The sequence below is a fragment of the Cryptomeria japonica genome, chromosome 8 (genome assembly GCF_030272615.1).
Source record: "Cryptomeria japonica chromosome 8, Sugi_1.0, whole genome shotgun sequence".
Classification (NCBI taxonomy): Eukaryota; Viridiplantae; Streptophyta; class Pinopsida; order Cupressales; family Cupressaceae; genus Cryptomeria; species Cryptomeria japonica.
In genome coordinates this window covers 122,861,005-122,876,941 of record NC_081412.1, presented here as the reverse complement: position 1 = coordinate 122,876,941, position 15,937 = coordinate 122,861,005, and positions in this window count along the sequence as shown.

Genomic DNA, 15,937 nt, shown 5'->3' with positions numbered 1-15,937 from the left:
GTGGATGTTGAAGTTTGTTATTGCAAACACTAATTGAACACAAAGAAAAGCATATCCTTTGAGTCCTTTTCATTGATTAACCCAATTTAGACTTATTGAGCAACTTCTCACTCAATCTCCCTATCATTTATCTAATCAAAACATTATTTCATTTTTTAGTGTCATTTATTTTGAAATTGATTGGCACATTCTACAATAGTGTTGATTATTGATTTATACAAGCACACTTTGATGACACTAGAGATAAATTTGGTGTGAGTCCAATTACTATGCCTTCATATTTGTATAAGTATGAAATGTTTGGACATTTTTAAAATTTTGTAAGCATGAATATCTTTAAATGGCCATATTATTATTGTAACATGTAATTCGTTCAACTTGTTGGATGTGATGAGCCTATAAATTGACCATATTATTTAATTTTTTACCTCATGTTTATAATTTCCTTCCAATTAATTTCCAAACATTACCTTGGTTTTGTGAAGCATTAACTAGGATTAATGGTGTTCGATATGCATATGTGTGTCTAGCTAGTTGATGCTAAATAAATGTAACATATTATAATAAATGGTTATTATTGAATGTAAATTACTTAATAAGGATTAACATTTTTTTTTGAGTGGTTTTAGTCGTTCATACAGCTAGAAGAAATGAGGAGCAAGTTGGCAATTGACAGATGTAGCAGTTGATTGAAAGTGCAGAAAAAGTCAAAAGACCAGTTTCAGTAAAACGGGCATATCTCACTCGTTTCTTAACGAAATTAAAAATTTCAAAATGATTTGGAAATATTAAAAGAATATCTAAAATGGGTTTAAACCGTTTGAGCTGATTCGCAATAGTTAATCAACATCATTCACAAGAAGTTGACTGAGACAAACTAGTAGATTTCCAGGCACCAGTTAAAGATTGAGTTCTAGTTCAACTTGGACTCTTCTACCTCTTCATGAGTTCGTGTATTTGGAGTTATTAAAGTGAATAAACATTTTAGAATATTGTGGAAACAATATTTGATGATTCATAAATAATTATAACATGTTTTGTACACATATTCAACCATGACTGTACTTTATAATTGTAGAGTTCGAAGAGGATTAGAACTCTCTCAACTCTTGTTGGTTTAATCTTTATTATCAGTCATGAATAGAATAAGGCATCTCCTTGTTGTCATAGGAGAAATGACCTTTGTAATAGGTTGTTGAGTTTGTAATTACTTCAACTCTCAAGCCTCAAGTATAAATCTCAAATTTTGTTGAGTTGTAAGAAAGTAGTGTTGATAGTAGTTTAGAGAATATCCAGTTAGTGTTGAGTCTTGTTAGTAGTGTCCATATTCAATCAGCAAGTCTAATACATGTCCATGTAATATTTGATTTGCAATAAAAAAATTATTTGAGCATTGAAGCTTGTCTATTAAAGATGGAATGCTAATGACAGATTGAAGCAACTCAAGCAAGAGCAACTTGAGGAACTATGATTTCATCATAGTTTAGATTTTCATTCATTGTGCTTTACTTTAATTAGTGAGTTGGTTATGATAGGTTTTGTTTTCAGCATATTTGATTTCACTAGTTTTAGAACAGTCTTCCTGCAGCCACCGCTGTTGCAAATAACCAGTCATCCTGCAGCCACTGTTGTTGCAAATAACCAATCTTCCTGCAACCACTGTTGTGTAGTTAGTTTTATTTCTAGCATTGTCATGTTTTCAATTCAGTTTATTATTCTGAGTTTATTTTCTATACACAACTAATACAATAGCTTAGAAGGCTTCCATAGTGCATATACAATGTTGTCTCATTTCAAGTTCACGTCCCTGGGTTGATAATTAAATGTAGCTTCTAGTTCATGAAGGGTTGTTTAGTGTAGATAAAATCCCTAAGTTGAGAATTAGTATTCCAACCTCAATTGCAATTTTAAAGCTCGACAGGATGGTAGTGCAAGGAAATGGAATTAATGCCACCTATTGTGTCTAGCAAGGAGGAATCATCATAGTATTGACTAGTGTAGTATGTCATGTTTATGTAACAAGTAGGTTGAATCGGCATAGTATTGTTGCAGTATGGTTCCTAACCCAAGAGAACATGGGTGGGATGTAGGGATGGCAATTATAATCTATGCTCAAAAGAACCAACATAGATGTTCAAATGGTGGTTTCTATTCTACTTTGTGTGTAACTTCAATAGTATGTCATGATAAACAAAACCAATTTGTAGACTTCTATGACTGTTTTTTAAATCTTTTAACTAGTTTAAATTACGTATGTTGATAGAATCCATAGACAAGGTTGTATATTGTCATTTATGTACATAGAATCCATAGACAAGGTTGCATATTGTCATCAACATTGATCAAATTTATATACCAAATTGCAGATTTTAAATTGATGAATTATTAGTTTAGTTTTGAATTTGGCAAAAAAACATTTAATTGTACAACAAGCTATCATATTTTTAAGATTTTTTTATTTTTATTTTTTACTTTTAGATGTTCGAATTTTTATTTTGTCAAACAGAATTGTAATTTTTGTGTATCCTCTACTTATGTGCTTAATGTGATCTAGAGTGAAAAAAACATAACCGAGATCCTTGATCGACAAAGATAAAGAACAAATATTTTTGTTTGTGTGTTCTCTACTTATGTAATTTGTACAACTTGAAGAAATACAAAAAGAATTTTTTTGCATCTTAATCCTTTGCAATATGCATAATTTGAATTTTAATCTAAAAATTATGAACTCATAAATTTTATAATATAGCAATATCACTATGAGTTCTTATGGCATGAGTGAGGACAGACTTGAAATTGAACCTCTAAGTTAAAGATAATGCTAAAACTAAATCTTATTATGCATTTGATAATGGTGAAAATGCAGAAGTAGATAGGGATGATTGTTAAACACATGTCAATAGTTCCATTATAAGCACAATTAATAATTGCCCTTCCTAAGCATTGGAAAAAAAAATTAACAAATAAAATAATGAACTTATTTATTGACAAATGAAATAATGAACTATTTTGTTGACAAATGAAATAATGAAATCATTTGTTTGCATGTATGTAAGCCTCGTCAAGTGGGAGAGTTGTGGGATCATGATTATGATCAACATTTATCCTCCCTTAAATTATAAGATCTTGAATTTTATGTTTGAATACAATGTATCTCTACACAATGTCCATGTATGTGATTATTAGCCCAAAAATATTTAGCTTGATGTGATGCAGGCTTAAGTTATCCACTTGTTTGACAAGAGAGGACATAATGATCTTATTTTTCAAGAGTTGTTATCATACTATATGTTTTTTTATTAAATTAAGAGAGAAACGAAGGTAGTAGCCCTTTACAAAGATTGCCTAAAGTCTAGGTGAAACAAGCTTAAACAAGCTAGAAACAACACAACCAATAGAAAGAGGAAAAGTTGCAGCAAAGATACCAAAAAATATTACAAACAAAGGAAAGAACAAGGACATGTGTGGTCCCACTTAGATAATCCTAGTTGTGGAACGAGTTGGCCTTTCACCCAACACTCGAGCATCATTTTGGGAAAATTAATTAGGAAGACCTTTCTTCCTTCTTGCAACAATACAAGGGACATTATCGTCCAAGTTATCAAAATAAGGGGAAGTAAGAGGATAATCCCCCATAGATATCTCGCTAGTGTGTAAAGAGAGAGAACTGTGACAGGAGAAATTTGGAGCTAAACCGAAGCTAATGGTAAATTAAGTTGTGTGCTTGAGGCAAGGAGTTCCCTAATAAGGCACATCAAGACCACACCAGAAGCTAAGGAATCATTACCATCCTTTAAGAAGTCATATTATGAATAATCAAGAGCATGGATAGCCAATTGATCTCCATTAGGATTCTTCCACCAAGTACCAATACTCTTATGATGTGAGAAAGAACAATCCATAGTTAGGTGACAAATGGAGAAGCAACAACAACATCTCAAAGGGACATCCTCATAATCAAGAGGTTGACTCTAAGACCTATCCCCAACCATTAGAACCAAATCCTCGTGAAGAGGCTTGGAAATGTTAATATATGTGCCAAAATGCGAGCAGAAGTAGACGTCCCCATGTAGGAAGTGAAACAGTCAATCTTCAAGAAGCGACTAATAGAGTTGCAAATGGTCTCGTAATAAGAAATCTCCCACTACTAGAGGGAGAGATTTGGAAGTCTAAGTACACCAAATGCACATTAAGTGATTCAGTACGGAGATTTAAAGGAATTTTACCAAGTTTTAATGGAAAGAGAGTGCTCTCCTCAAGTCAACTTGCCTAGCACCAAATTTTTATCCTCAAAAGTGGTAAAGGAGACAATGAAGAAACCATAAACAAAGGGAAGAGCTCAATATTACTGATGACAAGAAGCCTCCAAGAATCTAATACCCATTTATGAAGATTGAGAAGAGAACGCCAAAGGTTGTAGAATGTGTACACTAGAACTCTATGTTAATATAAGTCCTCATTTTCCATCACATCCTAGTTAGAAACAACCACCAAGGATGATTTGGCATAGAGAAGACAATATTTCTCCCTCAAAGGGTGAGTAGGACTAGAACCTACAACCTGTGAAAAGCTACAACCATCAACTATAGAAGTAAGAACCAAAAGGGGGCACAACCAACATCCATGGCACTAGAAGTAAGGGGTGAGTCAACCTAATGTGTAGACATAGGCGCAACAACACCTGAGACGCGATCAAGGTTGACAAAAGGAATCCATACTAGAGGAGAAACATGATGACTATCAACTAGCAAGGCATGGGCAATCAATGTAGCCTAAGGAGGAGGAGGATCTGCAAACGCATATAAGAAGACGACATAGTGATAGAAGGTTTGAATGGCAAGTTGAAACCTACAATAGGCAAGAGAGAAAACATGGCAAAAATAACATCCAAAAAAAATGAAAATGGTAATGTATGTTTATTAATAAAAATGTAGTGAATTCTCAACTATTTTGGTTTAGTTTGTTGAGCATACTTTAATGTAGGAAATTCCCTAAACTACTTTGGTTTAGCTTTTTCATTACAGTCATTATTAGGTACATTCTATTTACCCCCATTTTCTAAATGTGCTAGAAATGCATTAATATAAAAGAGATCTTTTAACAAAACACACACACATTTACATATGCTATCACAAAAGTCTAAAAAAATAATAAACCATAAAAAAATATGTTTCACTAGATGACGGAAGGAATCCGTCACTAAATATATATTCAAGCTCATAATCCAAAATCTAAACCCCATAATAGGCATCAAAGCTTGAAATTTAAAAATATAATCCTTAATTGGCTCTTGTTATTTTTGTTTACATTGTAAAAGTTAAGCAATATATGGCATAGACTCAATATTGTAAGGAAAATGTTTCATAAATGCATTAGCCAAAACTATGACCTCTCAAAGTTGTTGGAAATGATTTGCCAAGTAGCTTATCTTTAAGAAAATAAGAGGAACGTTTAGCTTAGAAATTTCTTAGATGAAGTGATGCATCTCTTTTGTCATCATGGTTTGTAGATAAAAGTGTCACAAATCTATTTAAAGCAAGATAAGACAATATGTCCTATATCAAAGGATTGTGGGATATTCACTATTGTCATCTTGTGGATTAAATCTTTGCACATAAAATATCAACATATCATTCTAGATTATCGATCCTAATAATGAGGTAGCTCACATAAGGTGAAAAATCATGTTCAACATGTCCATATTCACATTTGTATGCATCATGTTATTGTAATAGGAGAGGAGAATGTGAAAGATGCATCATCCACTAAAGCCATATTATCCTCACATATACCATGTAAAAACTATAAAATATCCTATGTTGTTCCTCATCTTCAAGTATGTCTAAATCAAGTGTTTGTTCAATAGAAAGTGTAAAGGAATATACTCCACGACGTCAAATATACATCGTAAAATGATTCAAACGTTGGTCTCCATCAAAAGGTATATCAATGATAATACATAGAAAAATCTATAGGATCCACTAGGAAAGGCCACTAGAAGGAGAAGAATGGGAATTATAAGCAAAATAATGTTTAGGGCAAATACTAAACTAACCTATGAATCCATGGATGTATAACAATATGATAGGAATTAAAACAATGTCTCTCTATCAACCAAGGTATCACCAAATGCATGTATTAAAGTATTAGTATCATGTATATAAAAAAATATGAGGATGATAATGACTCAACATGTAACTTTGCATCTTCAATAAACTAAATAACTCTACATCTATTTTAGAAGAATGTGTATCATAACCCAAATCGTTATGTTATAGAGTTATCAACCTCATTATGAGAAGATTTATCACTACAAATATCATCAATAAAGCATGATAAAATAGAGAAGAGGGATTATCATGAGTTACATGGGGGGTAATGACCTTATCTAAAGGTGAACAAGGTCTATTATGTATAAGCATATTACTGGTAATGACAGAAGTACAACCATCATAAAACTATTACTAAAGAATCATCATACAAAGGTTATCTATAATCAAAAAATGTATCACTGTGCATGGGATAGAGCATTTCATCGTCATGTTCAGGTTAAGGTGAAACATATGTATCTACATCATTAGAGTCCACAAGAATAGGTGAATTAAGAGAGGAACACGAAAGAGAACCCATTAGTGAACCAGGAAAGCCAATATGAGATGTATGAAAGATATGTGCACTATGTATATCATCATCATCCAAAAGATCTCTTGACATATCATGGGAAGTAAAGGTTAAATTATTATCATTGTCTCACAAGGTGTAGAATCATAATGAGTCATAATGACAAATGAAATAAAATCCTCAAATATAGATGGAAAGGAATGCATAAATCCCTTACAGAATGCAAAACTTGTCAAGTGCTCAATAATCTTATGCATAGAACATATAAGCTCCTCTATGTCATGAAAAAAGATCATGTCTTATAAAATGTAAATATAAATTTGAGAACTCAAAATCCATGCTAACTGGGTCCCAAAATGAAGTATCAAGAAAGTCATAACAATTAAGCATAATTGTTTTGGTTGATGATGTCACGTCTTCCATGGGCCACTCCACCTTTGCCCGCATCTTAGTTGATATTGGCATCTCCTCGCCTCTCCCTGGAGATGTGGTTCTTATGGTTGGGGATAGGCCTTGGACTCAATCATTGGATTTTGAGGGTCTCCCCTTTCGTTGTTGAAAAACTTTGCTACAGGTCATTTAGCTTCGGATTGCTCTCTTTCACGTCACAAGGGTGTTGCTACTTGGTGGAAGGATGCCACTACTGATCACTTGACTATATATGCTTCTGACTCTATTGACTCCTCTCACTGTCGATGATGTTGTTGTTGATGTTGCAGTTGTTGTCTCTGTGGATTCAAGTCCTATTGCTCCTAATTTGCAGCTTTGTTCCACTCCTACCGAATTTGCTCGTGATGGTGTTCCTCTGCAGCAACCTGTTGGGATTCTGCAGCACCACTCTACTAGCGCCTTTGATTTTTTTATGACGGGGTCCTCCCAACTAGATCTCTCCTTTGATGGTCCTAATGACAGTATAGCCTGGACTGTGGTTTGTCGCAGGCGGAAGGGGAAATCTTCTCCCCTCCCCCAAACCCCTCCTTGTCAAGGCTCAAGTGTCTCTCCCCTTCCTTGATTGGGGTTCTGGGTGTTTACTGGTTTGACAGGGTTTGCCCCATTATTTTGTGGTCTCTTTTACTACCTTTGGGTTGTTGTAATAAGGGTCAGTGCCCTAGTTCTTGTTACAGTCTTAATAAAAAACAATTGAGTACAACTTTTTATTATTATAAATAGTAAAAATAACACATTGAGTATAGTAGAGATCAAGTTATAAAGCTCAACAGAACTCAAAAGGCTACATATAAATAGACCATGCAAGGTCTTAGGCATAACTGAAATTTAACCTTTGATCCCTACACTAATTGCTTAGTATGCCTAAAACATGACTGAACCTTACATCTTCAAAATTAACATCCTTACTAATTATTTTTTCGATTGTCTTATACAACTGATAATATATTTACAACATATTGTCTTTTTTGTTACATAATTTGACATGCCTAAAACTACACAACTGTCCAATAAATCTAGTGCCTTTAAAGTGAAACCTAGTTTTTTCTTTTGCATCATCTTCTTTCTTGCACTTTGGAGGAGGCTACTAGTCATTATATCTCTTTTGAGATTCTTGGTAAGCCCTTGACAAAGTGGAGTGCTCAACTCTGTTAAATGGCCAAGAAAATCCATATCTACTCTCAGTCATGTTCCTTTTGGCCATTCCAACTTCTAGTAGCTTTAAAAACTTGGGTTTGGAAATCTCCATAATACTTGTTGCCTACATTGGAACAATGTAAAACATGAGTCTCTTATAAGGCTCAATAAGTATTTTCTCTCGTACTAAAACATTTCCTCATTCCATGCAATCCAAATTGACCACAAGATTTTAGTAGACAAAATTAACCAGAACATACTACTTTCTTTGTTCAAATCATCTACCATACCCAATAAGATTTCAGAAGATTTAGCATTGTCACTCCATCCTTCAAGATTAAAACAAAATGAGTTCCACATTTCCTTAGCATAGAAGCAATCAAAGAAGAAATGTCTTATAGTTTCCGGGTGTGTACACATTGTACAAATTTTAGTATCATAGTGATTAAGCTTATAAGGCAATTTTTGAAGCAATAATAACCATTTGAAACATATTTTCTTAGGCTCTAAACTACTAGACCAAAGTTGTTCAAACATAATTTTTCATTTATTCTCACTTAAACACAAGTTCCATGTTATGTTGAGGTAATCTAAAATAGAATTCTTGAAACTTAAAAATTTGTAAATTAGGTTAGCAGATATCTTTTGGATTTTAGTGTCATCACTTCATTTTAGCTAACTCGCATTATTATTCTCATGAATACAAATTTTAGGTAACTAAATATTCCTACATGACTCCATGAGAATGGAGTAGGTTCTCCAATTTGATTGAGGAAGGTCATACGCACTACTTAATGAAGCCTAAGATTTTAATTGACTTTCTACCAAGATATCCTGAGAACACCTAATTCCTTTCAAGGACCAACTTTTCGTAGAACATCCTTGAAGCAAGGCGAGGGATTTATTTTTATGCTCTAGATTCCACCAGATGAATCTATAAGCATGAAGAAAACCATTATTACTAATATGGCTTTTCACCAACTCCCAAATTTTTTAGATGCTCTTCAACACAGTGGATCCTACAAGAATAAATGGGAAGTTTCCAATATGCAGATCACAAAAAGGGAGCACCTTTAAGGATTTTGCTTGCTTGGGGACAACAAGCTTCATATTATTCCTAACATCTTCCAAGGCTCATTTCCTTCAACGGCCTTAACTTAGCAAAATCCCATGAAGCTTTAGATCCTTCACTCCCAAGCCTCCATAAACTTTATCCAGACAGCACCAATCCTATTTGACTAAATGCTTTTTCCTCTTGCCCTTTCCATCTTACCACAAGAATTTCTTGATTCTTTTCTGAACCTCATTGACTTGATAATTGTTGAATAGCCAAATAGATGAATATTAAAGGCTATAGGGAGATAAACATTTTCTTCATCTAGATCCAAGAATAAAGCAGTGTCATCAACATATTCCATATTAGAAGATATGCCATTTGTTGATGATCCTCCTCGTTAGGTGTTACCCCAATTTTTAGGCTTTCGATCATCTTTGTTAAAATTCGAGTCTAGGCTTGTAGTAGGTCCTTTGCCAGTTTTTAAAATTTTTCGGCTAAGTCGTTCGTTTTTTAATCTAATTGTCATGGTTCTAAAGTCTAAAAATTGTTGACTTCCTCTAAGTTTAAAAATTATCGTCAGTCAAATGTGGTGCCAAGATCTATATAATTGGACAGTCGATATTTTTTCGAACTCTAGCACTTAGTTATTCGTATCGGTTCTAAAGTTCTAAAAATCATCTATTAGTCGATTGTCCTCTAGGCCCACTTCTTTGCATCAGTTGCCTCAAATTAATTCTTAAATCTACCAATCACCCAACTACATTTAGTGTGTCTTGTCACTGAAGTTGACATCACCTAGGTTGGTAATTCTCTAACCAACCAACTATATGGATTTTCCTGCTTTCCGAGATGCAATCCGCTCGAAGACCTGGGAATTACATCTCCTTAATGACAAATTAAATGGCTAAAGCATGTAAAGTTATTAACATGATTTTTGAAGAAGAAAGATATTATTTCTCGCTACCAAAATTTAATGAGCTAATGGCCATGTCCATAAATGAAAGGTGGCAATATTCCAAACTCATTATTTCTTTAGGGATTAGCCAGAGAAACGGTAAACTAACAAACTAGCATGTATTCATTTAAATTATTTTTGTTCCAGAATTTCTTTGGCCAACACTCGGTATGGATTATTCCCTTGCCTTAAGACGGTACAGTGCTTCCCCATAAAGATCAGCGTCCCATAGCCCACCCTAATTTGAATTGGATTCAAATAGAGAAGGAGGACATAGTTGCTCAGTTGAACAAGGTTGTGTGGAGGGAAAAGACCGGTTACGTTGAATATAGGAGGATAACTTCCATTCTGGTGTGAGAGGAGAAACGAGCCGAAGTTTACAATCTTCTTCTACAAGGAGAAATTGTTGCAGCTAGAAATCCCGTACCTAAGGCAAATTAATCTAGTGCATAGCACAGGTCTATGGCCAGGTAAGTGCATAAATAGTCATCAACCCAAGTTGATGTGAGGCAAAATGGTTCTCCTAGGAGAAGGTGTTGCCCTCGTGGTTCAACCCGACCTGAAATTGGTTGAAGACCCACAAGAGGATTTTTTGGCTTGGAAATATAAAAAGAACTTTGCAGAATACATGAGAGTTATTTTAGTCTTTGAAGAAGAAGAATAAGAAAAAGCCAAAATGCCTGATGCCCAACTCTAGCTAGCAATCGCAGCAGGAAGAAACCATGTTCCTCCTATTAATTAATAGTGTTGCCCTCTAGACCTATGGCTAGTTCAAGTGATATAGAGTCAAGCTCTTATAAGTCACTTTTTGTTTTATTTTGAGTAATTGATATGTTCTTTTCTTGGAACAATCGCTTTCAAAGATCGTTATTTTAAAAGACGGTTACTAATTATTGTCTCTATATATCAAATAGGAGACAAAAGGACATATAGTTTTTCTTTTGCTAGTTTCTGAACTTTTTAACTGTTTTTGAATGGATATTCATAAAATAAAATCTGAATGCAACTTCATGGATCATAAACTTTGAGTTACAGTTGGTGAATTATGTTATTCTTCTTATGTTGAATACCCTGCGATTTGGATTATCTTTTCTTTTTATATGTTAAATGAATTCTAAAATTTACATATCCACATTACTGTAAATATTTAGCTTTGAATGAATGGAGCAGTACTGTCTTGGTTCTCTAAGTCTCAACATTGTAGGGAAGAATCTTTGTATTCTATTCAATTTATAATTTTGTCAAAGCCCCCCCTTTTTTTTACCCTTAGAGCTTTATGGTTAAAAGCTCAACTGTTCTTGCTTTCTGGTTAAAAGCATACCCCAAAAAGAACCAAATTATATCATAAGAGGGAGCTATACCTCTAAAATTCAGAAGAAAATTGCTAATTCAATAGAAATTTCTCCAACTATTAGTTTCTAATTTGTATTTCATCTTGGACATTTATGAGTCATCTTCGAGTTATTTTAGAGACACAAATCCATTAACTAACATTAGGGAGGGATATACCCCTAATATTAGGAGATATAGAGGAATCTCTCAAAAGATAAAACAGAGCATCAAGTGCAATAACTAAAAGTGTCCAAGCAAGTGGACTTACCCACCTAATGGATCTCTCCAAAGTAAAAGTTTCAAATAAGGAACCACTTATATCATTTTGGGCAACATCATCATTTAGCAAATTCTTAACCATATTACAAAATCTATTAAGGAAGCCAAAGGCTTCAAGAGTCATTATCAAGAATGACCACTCAACCCTATCATATGCTTTCTCAAAGTCTAGGAGAAAGTTGTGTTCTAGCTAGAGTGCTTGGCCCAATCCATTGCCACCCAGCTAGTTAGGAGATTGTCGAGAATGTACCTACCTTTGATGAAACCAGATTGAGTATCAATGATTATGGTAGTAAGAATCTCAACTAACTTCAAAGGAAGAATCTTAGCAAGGATTTTGTAAGAAACATAGAGCAAAGTGATTGGGCCCCAATTTTTAATTAGAGATCTATCACCATCCTTAGGAATCAACTTAATCAATCCCTTATTAATATCACTTCCAAGAGAACCTTTTTCCACAACTTCCTTATACACTTGGAACAAGTCTTGACTTACTCCGCCTATGTTTTTCTTATAGAATTCCATAGGCAATCCATCAGTCGCAAGAGACTTATCATTGTTGAATACACATTGTTTTTGAACTTCTTCTAAGGTGATCTCATTAAGATTATGAGAATCCTCCAATGAAGTTTTTTTGGGGTTAGCTATATACCTTATACCTTTATTTCTCATGTATCTAAAGAAAAACTTAGAACCTTTATCCCCATTTTTTAGCCAATTCTTCTTTGTCTTGACTTTAAGGCCTTGAATCTTGCTAGTTTGCAACATCCTTAGAGAGTCTTTGTTACCTGCTAACTCTTCACTAACTTTTATGTTGGTATGGTCACTTTGAAGTTGAGCTTCACTATATACGAGCTTTTCATTGAGTTCATCTTCCATCATTCTTTTGTTGAAGACACTTTTCTTTCCAATGGTTTGATAGATTACTTTCCAACTATTGACATCATGTTCCCACCTTTCTATAGCTAGTTTGTCTTTTAACATCCATTTATTAACCTCTCTGAGAGTGAAGATAACATCATTGCAGTCTTCATCCATCAAAAGGTTGGTGCTGAGAGTAAAGCAATTTATGTCATTTCCTCTCTTAGCCACCATACTATTAATTTGAATTACGACCTTGATAGGGTGATGGTAAGATAAGGAATAAGAATATACCTTTACAAAACAACCATTTTCTTCTTTGTTAAAGTTGAAGAAGTCCTTATTAGCATAAATTTTGTCAAGTATGTTGTATATCCTTTTACCGACCTTCTAAGAATTGCACCACGTATACTAGATATCCATATTCTCGTTCTTCTTTCCTTCTAAAGGGCCCCATAAAATTGAGTTTGGATTTCATTCTCAACCAAAAGTATTTTTCATTACCTTTTCAATCCATATTTATACCCCCACCTTGTCTTCAAGATTTTCAATCATTTTGGAATCCCCTTTATAATCTAGGGATTTTCTTCAAAATTACAAAACCATCTCTAGAGAGCAATCCTATCTCTATGGTCATTAGACACACATACTAAGCACAACCCAAAAAAGACATCCTCATTCTCAATGATTAGCCAAACTGCTCTATTGCTTGGGGATGAGCCCAAATCTTTAACAAATTGATCCCACCTAATTGAAAGCAAAATGATTGAACCTCCTTTGCCTTTCTCATGGTTGGTGAAAAATTGGACAACATCTTTCTAGATGAATTTAAGATTAATCGCAAGCATGAAGCTTGTAGCTTTTAACTCCTGCAAGAGGATAACATCTTTTTTATCATCCATATTCAAAAATCTTCTAATAATATGTTTTATGTTAGGGGATTCAAGCCCTCTGACATTCCAAGAAGTGCAATGAAACCCCATGAAACCAAGCTAGGAGGTATCCATTGATTTTCTAAAGCTATCAAAGCATTTAGGAATCATTTCTTCATTATCTTTTTTCCTGGAGTATGGAGTAGGAATCTTTGCATTTCTTCTTTTCTTTTTTTGCTTCACAATCTTCCCATACCTAGTGGAAATTACTTCATCTATTTTGGTTTCCTCGGTTGTGGAAGGAAGAGACTCGGTAGGGAGCTGATTTCCATCTGAAACCAACTTACTAAGCTTCATCCCACTTATTCCAGCAGGGACTCTATAGTGAGTTTCCATGTTATTAGAGGACTCCATGTCAACTTACCTTATTGTTATTACCAATATCAATCTTATTTAGGAGCATAGAAGCCTCCTTCTCAAGCTTTGGGCTCTTATTCATGGTATGTTCTAATTGTAAATCCTCTTCTAATGTCAAATCAAGCCCAAAATCATGGCCATGTCTGGCAGTGTTTGAAGAGTTCAAAGCAGAGACTGGATCAACATTCCCCAATTCTAGTTCTCTCTGAGAGATGCTTGTGACTGTCTCACCCTCCTTCATAGAGTTAACATTATGAAAAGGATTTACTTGCAGCTCTTCACTCATTATTAAATCATACTCAAGATCTTGCTTATGTTTGTTTATGCTTGAAGAGTTCACAAAAAGTTCTAAATCCACTTTTTTTTAAATCCAATTTACATGGAGCCATATTGAGAATCATAGATTCCTTCTTTTCTATGTTATCTTTGCATGCTTGAAGAGTTCACAAAAAGTTCTAAATCTACTTTTTTTAAATCCAATTTACGTGGAGCCATATTGAGAATCATAGATTCCTTCTTTTCTATGTTATCTTTAATGATAGATTATATATGCACCTCTTCATTCATTGGCAAACTATGATCAAGACTTTGTTCCTCTTGGACAATATTAGAAGAGTTCAAGTAGTGGTATGAAAGAAAACTCCCCATGCCCAATTTACTTGGGGCCTACACTAAACTAGAAGTTATGTCTTTAGGTTCAACATTGTTCACATAGTTCAGAATGTTTAAAGAAGAATTCAGATCAATTAGATGTTTCTCTAAGCCATTAGAGACATCCTTGGAACTGTTACTATTCATTCAAATATCATTCTCGATAATAGAATCTGATTTTGGCAAACTCTTAGGAAGTTGCAGACACCTAGTATATTGGGATTAAGCAGAATTAACAAATGGATTGGTGGCTAATAATCAAAGAGATGAGCCACTAATAGATTCTCGTCTTGAATATTAATAACGAAAGAATAATAAATATCTATAATGAGAGCCCAATTCCTAATGGAAATAAATGAATGATGTCGAAATGAAATAAGGGCTAATATGGATCAATCAAAAAAGTCAATAATCAAATCTAAAAATGACACCCTGGACACGGAACAAGGTTTGATAGGGTAGGTGAAAGAAAAGATTGTACAATGAATAAAAACCTTAATATGAGACAAGGTTATTAAACACATCAAAAGAAAAATACTAACACTTAATTAAACTTGAAAATAAAATAAGTCACTTTAAATAATAAAATCTAAAAGAGCCTAATTGAGAATGGAAAGCCCTAATGGGTCTAAATTAAGTTAGGATCACCAAAATATATAAAGAAATAGAATAAATATTTACTAAAATTAGGTCTAATAAATATGACAAATAGTACAATTTTATTAACCTAATTTAGAGTTGTGACTTGTCGTGAAACAAAAATTAAAATTTGGAAGTATATAAAAATAAAAATATTTAATTGATTTTGAAGGTCGATAGATAGATATCCACTATTTGATCATAACCTTTGAGTGGTTACTCAAAGTCACAACTTGGATGCATTGGAAGCATAGGGACAAATTTGAACTAGGTTGTACTCAATTTGCCTATGTCAAATTATGTGTAGAAGAAAGACGATTGTAAAAGATTCATCTTAGTTTTTTATTTATTTAAATTAAGTAAAAAAATATGGTCTTTACAATCACCTCCATGGAATCTATTAAACCACAACGTTCATGTTCTTGTTCAAACCCTTAAATGGACTAGTTTTCCCACTCTAAACAAAGGTTTTGAAGACAATAAACATGTAATGGACCTAAGATGATGTCACAAGCAAACAAGTGCAATATAAACTCTCATTTACATTCTTAGATCTAAATATTATTTTCAAGTTCCAGCATTCATTCCATGATTTCAAAATGAACGCCATTAAATACAACCACCAAGCACACAAATAAATATAAACATGTGCTTAGTCAACTTATAATA